The sequence below is a fragment of the Primulina tabacum genome, chromosome 8 (genome assembly GCF_025594145.1).
Source record: "Primulina tabacum isolate GXHZ01 chromosome 8, ASM2559414v2, whole genome shotgun sequence".
Lineage (NCBI taxonomy): Eukaryota > Viridiplantae > Streptophyta > Magnoliopsida > Lamiales > Gesneriaceae > Primulina > Primulina tabacum.
Genome location: NC_134557.1, coordinates 15434240 through 15443664, shown reverse-complemented (window position 1 = coordinate 15443664; position 9425 = coordinate 15434240). Strand labels below are relative to the sequence as shown.

The following is a 9425-nucleotide window of genomic DNA, read 5'->3' as shown; positions in this document are numbered from 1 at the left end:
ACGGAAATTAAATATGTTGTCATTAATTAACGACGGAAATAAAAAATCTGTCATAAATATAAAATAATGACATAATTTATTTTTCTGTCACAACTAACGACGGATTTTTAAAAATTGACGTTAATTTACCGACAAATAGTTTTTTAGTTGTTAATTAAAAACAAAAATTTTAAGTTGTCGTTAATTAAGGTTAGAAATTTATATATGTCATTAATTAAGGACATTAAACAAATTTCCTCTGCAGATACAAATGTAACCCTTAAAATCTACAATTCCCACGTCTTCTTCGCGCCTTTGTTTTTTCTCCCTACTTTTTGTACACAGAGGATTTCATCATTCTACCTCCAGGTTCCACCTCCCTCGGTAGCAATTCTCAGGTTTGTTTAATTATCTAAGTCTTGTGCATCCCTTTGCTTTTTATTTAAAAAATTTTGGTTTAAAAACTATACAAATTTTTACCTTCCCTTTCACCGTCCCCACACGCTGACCAAGAAGCTCCTCCATCACACTTGAAATTATATTTGGTACTTACGGGTTTTTGTTTATCCATTTACATATTCATTGTTCCCCCAAATTCTAGGTCTTTCACTACCCACCTCGCGACCGAGATGCCTTACAAGTTTCATCTCCTCCTTCTTTTGTCTCTGCAACCAAAGTTGGTACTTCAATTTTTTTTTTAAATTCCAGTTAACATATTAATTTTTTCTTAAATTGCAGTTCTATATCCACCGACGCCGATTATTGCCTAGAAGCCCTCCTATAGCCACCTCATTCTGCCTCTGCTCCCAGATTTGGTACGTAAGGTTTTATTTTGGTGTTGAAAATACAGAATTTTTTTATTTGAATTTGTAAATACAGACTTTGGTTTATAATATAAACGTAAAGATTTGAAGTAGTATTATGTAGTAGTTGGTAAAAAATTAAACAATAAATTACATTAATACTTTTAGAGAAGGGTTTAAAGGTACATGAAATAAGCTGAAAATCAAGTGAAATTTTTTCATAATTTATTAAAAGATTTGTAAATTGGTAAAAAGATGAAATGAATGAAGGGGAAAAACAATTAAATAATTTAAAATTGTCACAAATAATGAAATAATAAATAATTTTTCACTTGTTCCACGCTTCTTTATTGATAAATGTATCGCAATCTTTTTTTTCCGGAAAATGAATGTGTTATTGTTTAGAGTTTGGTGACTGAAAAGTTGATTAAAATGAATTGGTGGATTCCAATATTTATAACTAGTTTTGGTCCATTATTAAAGTGGTGATTTGTTGACCAATAAATTAGAGAAAATCTTTGACTACTAATTAATTGAATGGTTCAAAGCCTCCGAGTTCCACTTTCCCACTTTTTTTTCCTTTAGATTTCTTCTGATTTTTCCTCATCGTATTCGGCAACTATACATTTTTAATTCTTATTTTTAGGAGGGATGGTTATATTATAAATGGTTATTTATTGACTAGTAAATGAGGGAATATCTTTGACTACTAAAGAATTGTTGACTTAATATCTTCTCTTCTTCTTTTTTTTATAGCATTTTATTACTTTACAAATGTATATATTATGTAAATATTGTTAATAATTATCTTGCAATTGTGTTAGGCATTTTAATTAAACCATGAACGATACAAGATCTTGGATGTACCATAGGTTGGAAAATGGGTTCATAACTAACGACTTCTTTAATGGTGTTGAAGAATTCGTGAATTTTGCTAAGATGCATCCTGAAATCATGTGTGGTGAAACAATGTGTTGTCCTTGTAATCACCGAAGATGTAGAAACAGAGCTTACCATGACGAAGAGGTAGTCAAATTACATCTCTGTAGGTATGGCTTTGTACCAGGCTATTATCGTTGGCACCATCACGGTGAAACCTATATAACTCCAGAAGTTGAACATTGGATTGGTCCGTCATCATCAGTACAAGTCGAACATGTTGATCACATGCAAAATATGGTTCACGATATTTATAACTCTATTAACATAGAAGATGAGCCCCAAAGTCCAAATGAGACTGCCAAAAACCTATATGACATGCTTACGGCATCCGAGGCCGAGATTTGGGAAGGTAATCTGAATGGTCATTCACAGTTGTCAGTCGTTGCTAGATTGTTGAACATAAAGGCTAAACATCACATTTCAGAAAGATGTTACGATGATCTGTGTCAGCTTATTTCCGAATTGCTACCCACAGAAAATTGCATGACCAATAGTTTTTATGACACAAAAAAATTAATAAAAGGATTAGGTTTGCCGGTGGAAAAGATTGACTGTTGTAGAAACAACTGTATGATTTACTGGAGAGATAACTTTGATTTACAAGAATGTAGGTTTTGCGGGCATCCACGTTACAAACCTAGTTTACGTCGAACGGTTAAGGAAAAAAAAAGTTCCATGGAATAGAATGTATTATTTTCCTCTAACCTCACGTTTGCAAAGGTTGTATGCATCTGTAGAAACAGCGAAGCACATGCGTTAGCATAGTGAGCATGTACAAGATGGAGATGCAATGTGTCACCCCTCTGATTCACCTGAATGGAAGCATTTTGACACAACTCATCTAGATTTTGCACTCGAGGTTCAAAATGTCAGACTGGGACTTTCAGCTGATGGTTTTCAACCATTCGGTCAGTCAGGACAACAATATTCATCATGGCCAGTTATACTAACACCTTACAATTTGCCTCCATGGATGTGCATGAAAGATGAATACATGTTCTTGACAGTTATAGCTCCCGGACCTAGTAATCCTAAGAACAAGTTAGATGTGTTCTTGCAACCTCTTATCGCTGAATTGAACGAACTTTGGTAAGTTGGGGCAAAGACATATGATGTCCACGTGAAAACAAATTTTACTATGCGTGCCTCTTTGCTATGGACAATTAGTTATTTTCCTGCATATGCAATGTTATCTGGATGGAGTACCGCCGGTAAACTAGCATGTCCTTACTGTATGGAAAACTCTGATGCTTTCACATTGCCGAATGGTGGTAAAACATCATGGTTCGATAACCATCGTAAGTTTTTACCAATGGATCATAATTTCAGACGAAATATTAAATGGTTCAAGAAATATCACCAAGTGAAAAAGCCTCCTCCACATATAAAATCTGGGGATGAAATTATTGAAGAACTTGAAAGTTACGGGTTTCGTAGTGTGATCGAACCAGAGGCTATTGAAGTGAACTCAGAAATTGTAAGACGATGTAAATGCGGTTGGGGAAAACGCAGTATCTTTTGGGAATTGCCGTACTGGAGAACAAATCTGATTAGACACAATTTAGATGTTATGCACATCGAGAAAAATGTTTTTGAGAACATATTTAATACCATTCTTAATGTTCCCGGCCGAACAAAAGATAATGCAAAATCGAGAGAAGATCTAAAAGAATTTTGCAACAGGCCAGAATTACATCGAGATGACATATCTAACATATATCCTAAAGCTTGCTATACATTGGATAAGCATAGCAAAGTAGTATTGTGTAACTGGTTGAGAAATTTAAAGTTCTCGGATGGATATGCATCTAAGATGTCAAGATGTGTTGATATGGCTAAATTGAAGATGTTTGGAATGAAAAGTCACGATTGTCATGTGTTCATGCAAAGATTAATCCCAATTGCTTTCAAGGAATTGCTTCCAAATAATGTGTGGCAAGCTCTAACAGAGTTAAGTTTTTTCTTCAAAGACATTACAGCAAGAAACATAAGATGTTCTGACATGGTTCGTATGGAGAATGATATTCCTGTGATACTTTTGCAAACTAGAAAGAATATTCCCTCCAAGTTTTTTTGATTGTATGGAGCATCTTCCTGTGCACTCAGCTTATGAAGCTAGAATTGCTGGCCCTGTTCAATATCGATGGATGTATCCTTTTGAGCGATTTCTGCGAAGATTGAAAAACAATGTTCGTAACAAAGCAAGAGTGGAAGGATCAATTTCTAATGCATATTTAGTTGAAGAGGCGTCATATTTTTGTGCTCATTACTTTAGAGCAAGTGTGAAGACCCATTTGAGGAAACAATCACGTAATGATGAAGGGGATAATTCACAAGCTGGAGACATTTCCAATGTTTCTAGATTTAACTTCAATGGTCGACCAATGGGTGCTTCTAGGTTCAGACGATTGGATGACACAGAGTACCATGCAGCACGGACACACATACTGCTCAATTGTGAAGAGATGAAACCATATGTCAGGTGAAAATTAAGTTCATTGATATTTTGTTGTTGAGGTTTATAAAAATTACATATGTTGACGAATGTTTGATTAATTGCAGCATTTTTGAGTCTGAGTTACATGTTGAATAATCAATCCATTAACTCACGTGAGATGGATTTAAGGCTAGCAAACGGAATTTGCCTTATGGTTTGAACAATACGTAATACATATATCTTTCTTCATTTCAACTGTAAAATATTAATTGTTCCATTTGAAAATATTTTTGGCTTCTAACTTTTTACATGCATAGGTACAACAACCGGGAACAAATCTACCAGACAAATGTCTAGAAAATATTGCATTCGGTCCATTACGTAAAGTTAAATCATATAGTGGATATTTTGTCAGTGGTTTCAGATTCCACACTGTACGTCACGGTGCAACAAGATCTACTAGTAATTCTGGAGTTACTGTAAAAGGTTCGGGCAACACAAACAATGAGATCAATTAATACGGTAACATAGAAGAGATAATCGAAGTGGAATATCCAGGGTTACCTATAAAGCGTATTGTCTTGTTCAAATGTGCATGGTTCGACCCAACACCAAAAACTGGAACAAGACATCATCCAAAATACCAACTATTTGATGTTCACAAGAACAAAAGACTTCACATCTATGAACCTTTCATTTTTGCAGTCCAAGCTGCTCAAGTTGTTTATGTCACTTACCCAAATGTGAAAAGGTCAACTGATGAATGGTTGGCAGTGTGTAAGATGCAACCAAGATCATATATTCAAGCACCTATTCCCAATGTTGTATCGTCCGTAGATAATGAAGCTTTTCAGAATGAGGAAATTGGACAGCATATCATCGATGTTGAGGATATAACCACATCTCATGTGCTAACAGATGTTAATCTTGTACGAGGAGATAGATGAATTAGATGAGTTTGATGAAAATGAATTGGAAATTTTTATATCATCAGGAGGTGATGATAGTGAAAATGATGATGCCTACTCCAATGATGATGTTTAAGTTGATAAGTTTTATGTAGCTATGATTATGAATGTTTCGTTCATATATACTCGATAAATTTGTGTGTGGATGTTAATATTTATATTTGGTTTTAATGTATTTTAATTTTCATATCATGCATGATGATTGTCTACATACATGTATTTGAGTTTGTTCATCTTAAAAAAATTACTCAGATGGCTTCAGAAGGTTCCCATGATTCTAGGATCTTGATTGTGGCCTCAGGTGGCAAGTAAGTCACACTGCTTTGTTTATGTTAACATTGAAAGTTTTTGAGTATTATTCTATTTAATTATTATATGATCTATGTGCTGTAGATTCTTACCAGACAGTCATGCAGTCTCAGCCTTTATCACTGATAAATTTGCTGAGAAACAGTGCATGGGGGGACACACATGGTGATATGTGGATGCTGCGACAAAGGCATACTAGTGGGGCGAGTTCGTGGTAAGATTAATTATTAAATATTATATGTTGCTTTGAAATCAATAATTAAATATTTTATGCAAATTCAAATATTTATTTAGTTTCTTTGAAATGCAGAAATCGTATCGTTGGCGTCCTGATCATGATGCTCATATTAGGGCTACATGGAAAAAACTTGCAGCCGATCAGTATAGGAAATCACTTTGCAGTTGGAGTACAAAGCCTAAACTCCCACTTGGGGTTAATATCCAAATTTGGAACAAGTGGAAGGAAATCTGGAGTTCCTTTCAGTGGCAAAATAAGTCAGAAAAAGCTAAAATTAATAGGAATACAAAGCCTGAGGGCCAGGAACAGGGGTGGTTAAACACATTGGAGGTTCTCGCTGTTTTATTCAACATTCTATAAAAATGGTAAGTTTAAATTTCTGTTATAATATGTCAACGAATAATGCATATATATAAATTTCTAAGCATCGTTGGTTTTGAAGCGTGAGGAGTTGGGCCGTGATGCAAGTGCTTATGAGTTATTCAAAATGATGCATCAAAAAAAAAAGATGGTACATGGGTTGATGCTAGGTCAAAGGCTCTTGATGTGAGTCTTGTATATCATAAAGATTGTTGAAATATGCATTTTTATCTATGACTGATGCAATTGTTGTAAATTCAATTAATTCCTCTTTGTTATCTTAGGCCGAGATGAATGCTCGGTTTCTTGAAGCATCACAACTTGATGATGATTGTGAGTCACCACAGAATCCAACCCCAGAGGTTCAAAATGAACTCTATATATTGGCTGTTGGTGGGGTTAAAGAGAGAAAATTGTATGGGGTTTGCTCGCAGGCTGAGGTGTTGTATCCTGAAGCTATGTCGGGACGTGCAACACGCACACGTGCTAACTCTATGGATGTGGCTGCCGCTAAAGCTGAAGCTGCCGCTGCGACTTCTAAGTAGAGGAACTTACAAGGGAGTTGACTAGCTTGAGGCAGCAGGTTCGTTACTTGATGGAGCATGCACTTATTGACCCCCAATCCATCTCTTCTTCGAGTGCTCGAGATTATGATGATGATGGCACACAACCATAGTCCCCTTAGATATGTCATGGTTAATAGGCTTTTTTTGTAAGTATTGAAGCCACTTTGTCTTCATATTTTGGTCATTGAATTATGATTCATTTTGAAATGTTGGTTCTCTTTTTTGGAAATGTGGCTACTGATTCTATAAGTAAACAGGGGGATGTGTTGATATTTTTGGATATGGATGGATTAATATATTTTGAATGTTAATAGGTGGAGTGAAGGTGTTTATTTTAATTTGATGTGATTTTATTATGTATATTGTTGGTTGGAAAATTGACACTGTATTGGATTTTTTGAATTAGAAATTGTGTTAGATAAAATGGAATTTATAAAAAACGGGATCACGGGGGTTGCCAAATTCAACATTTAACGACGGAAATTATAAATCTGTCACTAAACTTAGTGACGAAAATTATCACTTTGTCACTAATTTTAGAGACAGATTTATAATTTCTGTCGCAAATATCAACGACCAAAACATATATCCGTCGCTAGATTTAATGACGGATTTATGATTTCTGTCGCAAATATCAACGACAGAAACTTAAATCTGTCGCTAAATTTACCGACGCCTTTATAATTTCGGTCGCTGCTTTAGTGACGGATATATAATTTCTGTCGCAAATTTAGCGACGAAATATTTTTCGGTCACTAAAATATTGCGACAAAATTTAAATTTCCGTCGTTATTATTTAACGACAAATATAAATATTCCGTCGTAAATAACGACAGAATTGCATTTTCCGTCGTTATACAAGTCTGCGACGCTAAATTCTTTGACGATCGATATTCCATCGCTATTATGTCGCTAAATACTTTTAGTGACAGAATAGCGACATAAAATTCCGTCGTTATTTGTAAATTTTTTTGTAGTGCATACAACCTTCACTGGTTTTGCCTTGAAGAGTCCACGCACACTTCAATTTCAGTCGTTCATTGAATTAATAATAATACTTTCAACCAGGAAATATGACGAGTATTTGATTCTTGAAAATGACCTTCGGCGTGGAAGCATGTCACTTAGCTAGTGCTACCCACGTTCTCTCCAAACAAATATCAATACATGTATAAAAATAAACTTTGTGCCACTTGCAAAGTTATACAAAAACTTGCATGAAAAAAATACCAAGATCTTCAAACAATGAGGTGGGTTTTCGTAATTGCTTTGCTACATCTGTTCGCGAAGGCCACAGCTGCGCCTTTGATCGGCCGACCGAAGACACTGAAGCCACAGGCTAAGCCACGAGTTGCAGTGCTTCCTTGCGTCTGCTTACCTATCACCTACTTATTATCTGAAGTCATGGCCCGTGTGAGTCGAACATGGGCCTAGGTCCAATCCTTGGAAATGCATGGGATTCAAATGTATAATTACAAAAGCTTCTAATATTTACATGTCTTCGATATTCATAATCATCAAGGCACACCATCTTCCAATCTTGATCTTCCACTATACTAATATTTACAAATAAATATCCATGGCAAATAGGGATACATTTCATGAGGTGTGAACGAGCTATAAACCAAGCTCACTTATAAATTGATAATTATTATAATCATTCAACACAAAATATCATAGCATACACCTAGCAAATTGAGCTTGGGCTTTTGATCATCTTTCGTGCATAATATCACATAATACACCATCAATTAATTATCACAATAATCAATTGATCCAATATTATATATCTTGATCCAATCACAAACCGCCACGATTATAAATTAAATTAACAAAGTAAACAAACTCTTTGTTCACTTTCTAATTAATTTATTTATAACTGAATTTCTTGTAAATCACCATTTACTATAAATAATTAAAGTCCAACTTCAATTATTTATTTTATGAGAAAATATATACAAATTTTATATATTTAAACTTAAGGGCCCAAAAAGACATTTTTCACTAAAAATATTTTGCCCATTTAAATTTCACAAAATATGTCAATCATCTAATGGCCCAACAACTCAAGGTCCATGACACTTTGATATTTCAAAACACTTTTGGAAACCCTAGTCGTCATCGTCGTTGATGGAGCTCCGTCGTCGGATTTCGGCAAACAACAAAAGTTTTTTTTATTAAAACATTGGGCGTTTTGGGCAGCTCGATGAGGCCCGAAATGTGCAGCCGGGCTGCCCGAAATAGGCAGCAACCGTGCGCCGAAATAGCCCCCAATTCGTCCCTCGATTCGTTGTTACGATTTTCTCATGCTGTTAGAAATCGGTTCTCAATATAATATCATTTATTTGCAACACAAAAAGTGACCTAAGCTCTAATGCCACTTGAAAGGAGATCGATTATGTGTGTCCGGAATGTGCAACGGAAGTTTTAAAGTTTTTTACAAGATCAAAACCAAGCACCCCTCACTAGAGTGTAGAAAATACAAAAACACAAACATACATAGGGTTTTTAAGTGTTTTACCTATCAATCTCAAAGATTTATGATGGCTTCAACTAAGATGATAAACAACTTAGCTCTTCAATAGTAGACAAGTCTACAAGCTTCATTCGAGCACTCCTTGCTCAAAAATCAAGACCACCACAAACAAGCTAGAACCACCTTTCACTTGCACTAGAAAATGTAAGGTATTTTCATTGAAAATTTTCGCTATCAATTCATCAAATGAATAAGCAAAATTTTGGAAAAAAATTGAAGGGAATTTCGGCCAAAAGGGAGAGAAAAGAGGGAAGCCTTTTCTTAGTTGTGTAAAAATTGTTGTTTAT

General features: G+C 35.0%; 2 long non-coding RNA genes across 2 annotated transcripts; both read left to right on the top strand.

Annotated features, from left to right (window-relative positions):
- Positions 1-557: 557 nt before the first annotated feature.
- LOC142553822 (uncharacterized) lies at positions 558-5828 on the top strand. Its single transcript, XR_012822009.1, has 4 exons — positions 558-794; positions 1607-5437; positions 5523-5652; positions 5749-5828. It is a non-coding gene; the product is annotated as an uncharacterized LOC142553822 (long non-coding RNA).
- Positions 5829-5971: 143 nt separating this feature from the next.
- On the top strand, positions 5972-6854 carry LOC142553823 (uncharacterized). Its single transcript, XR_012822010.1, has 3 exons — positions 5972-6041; positions 6119-6222; positions 6321-6854. It is a non-coding gene; the product is annotated as an uncharacterized LOC142553823 (long non-coding RNA).
- Positions 6855-9425: the final 2571 nt, after the last annotated feature.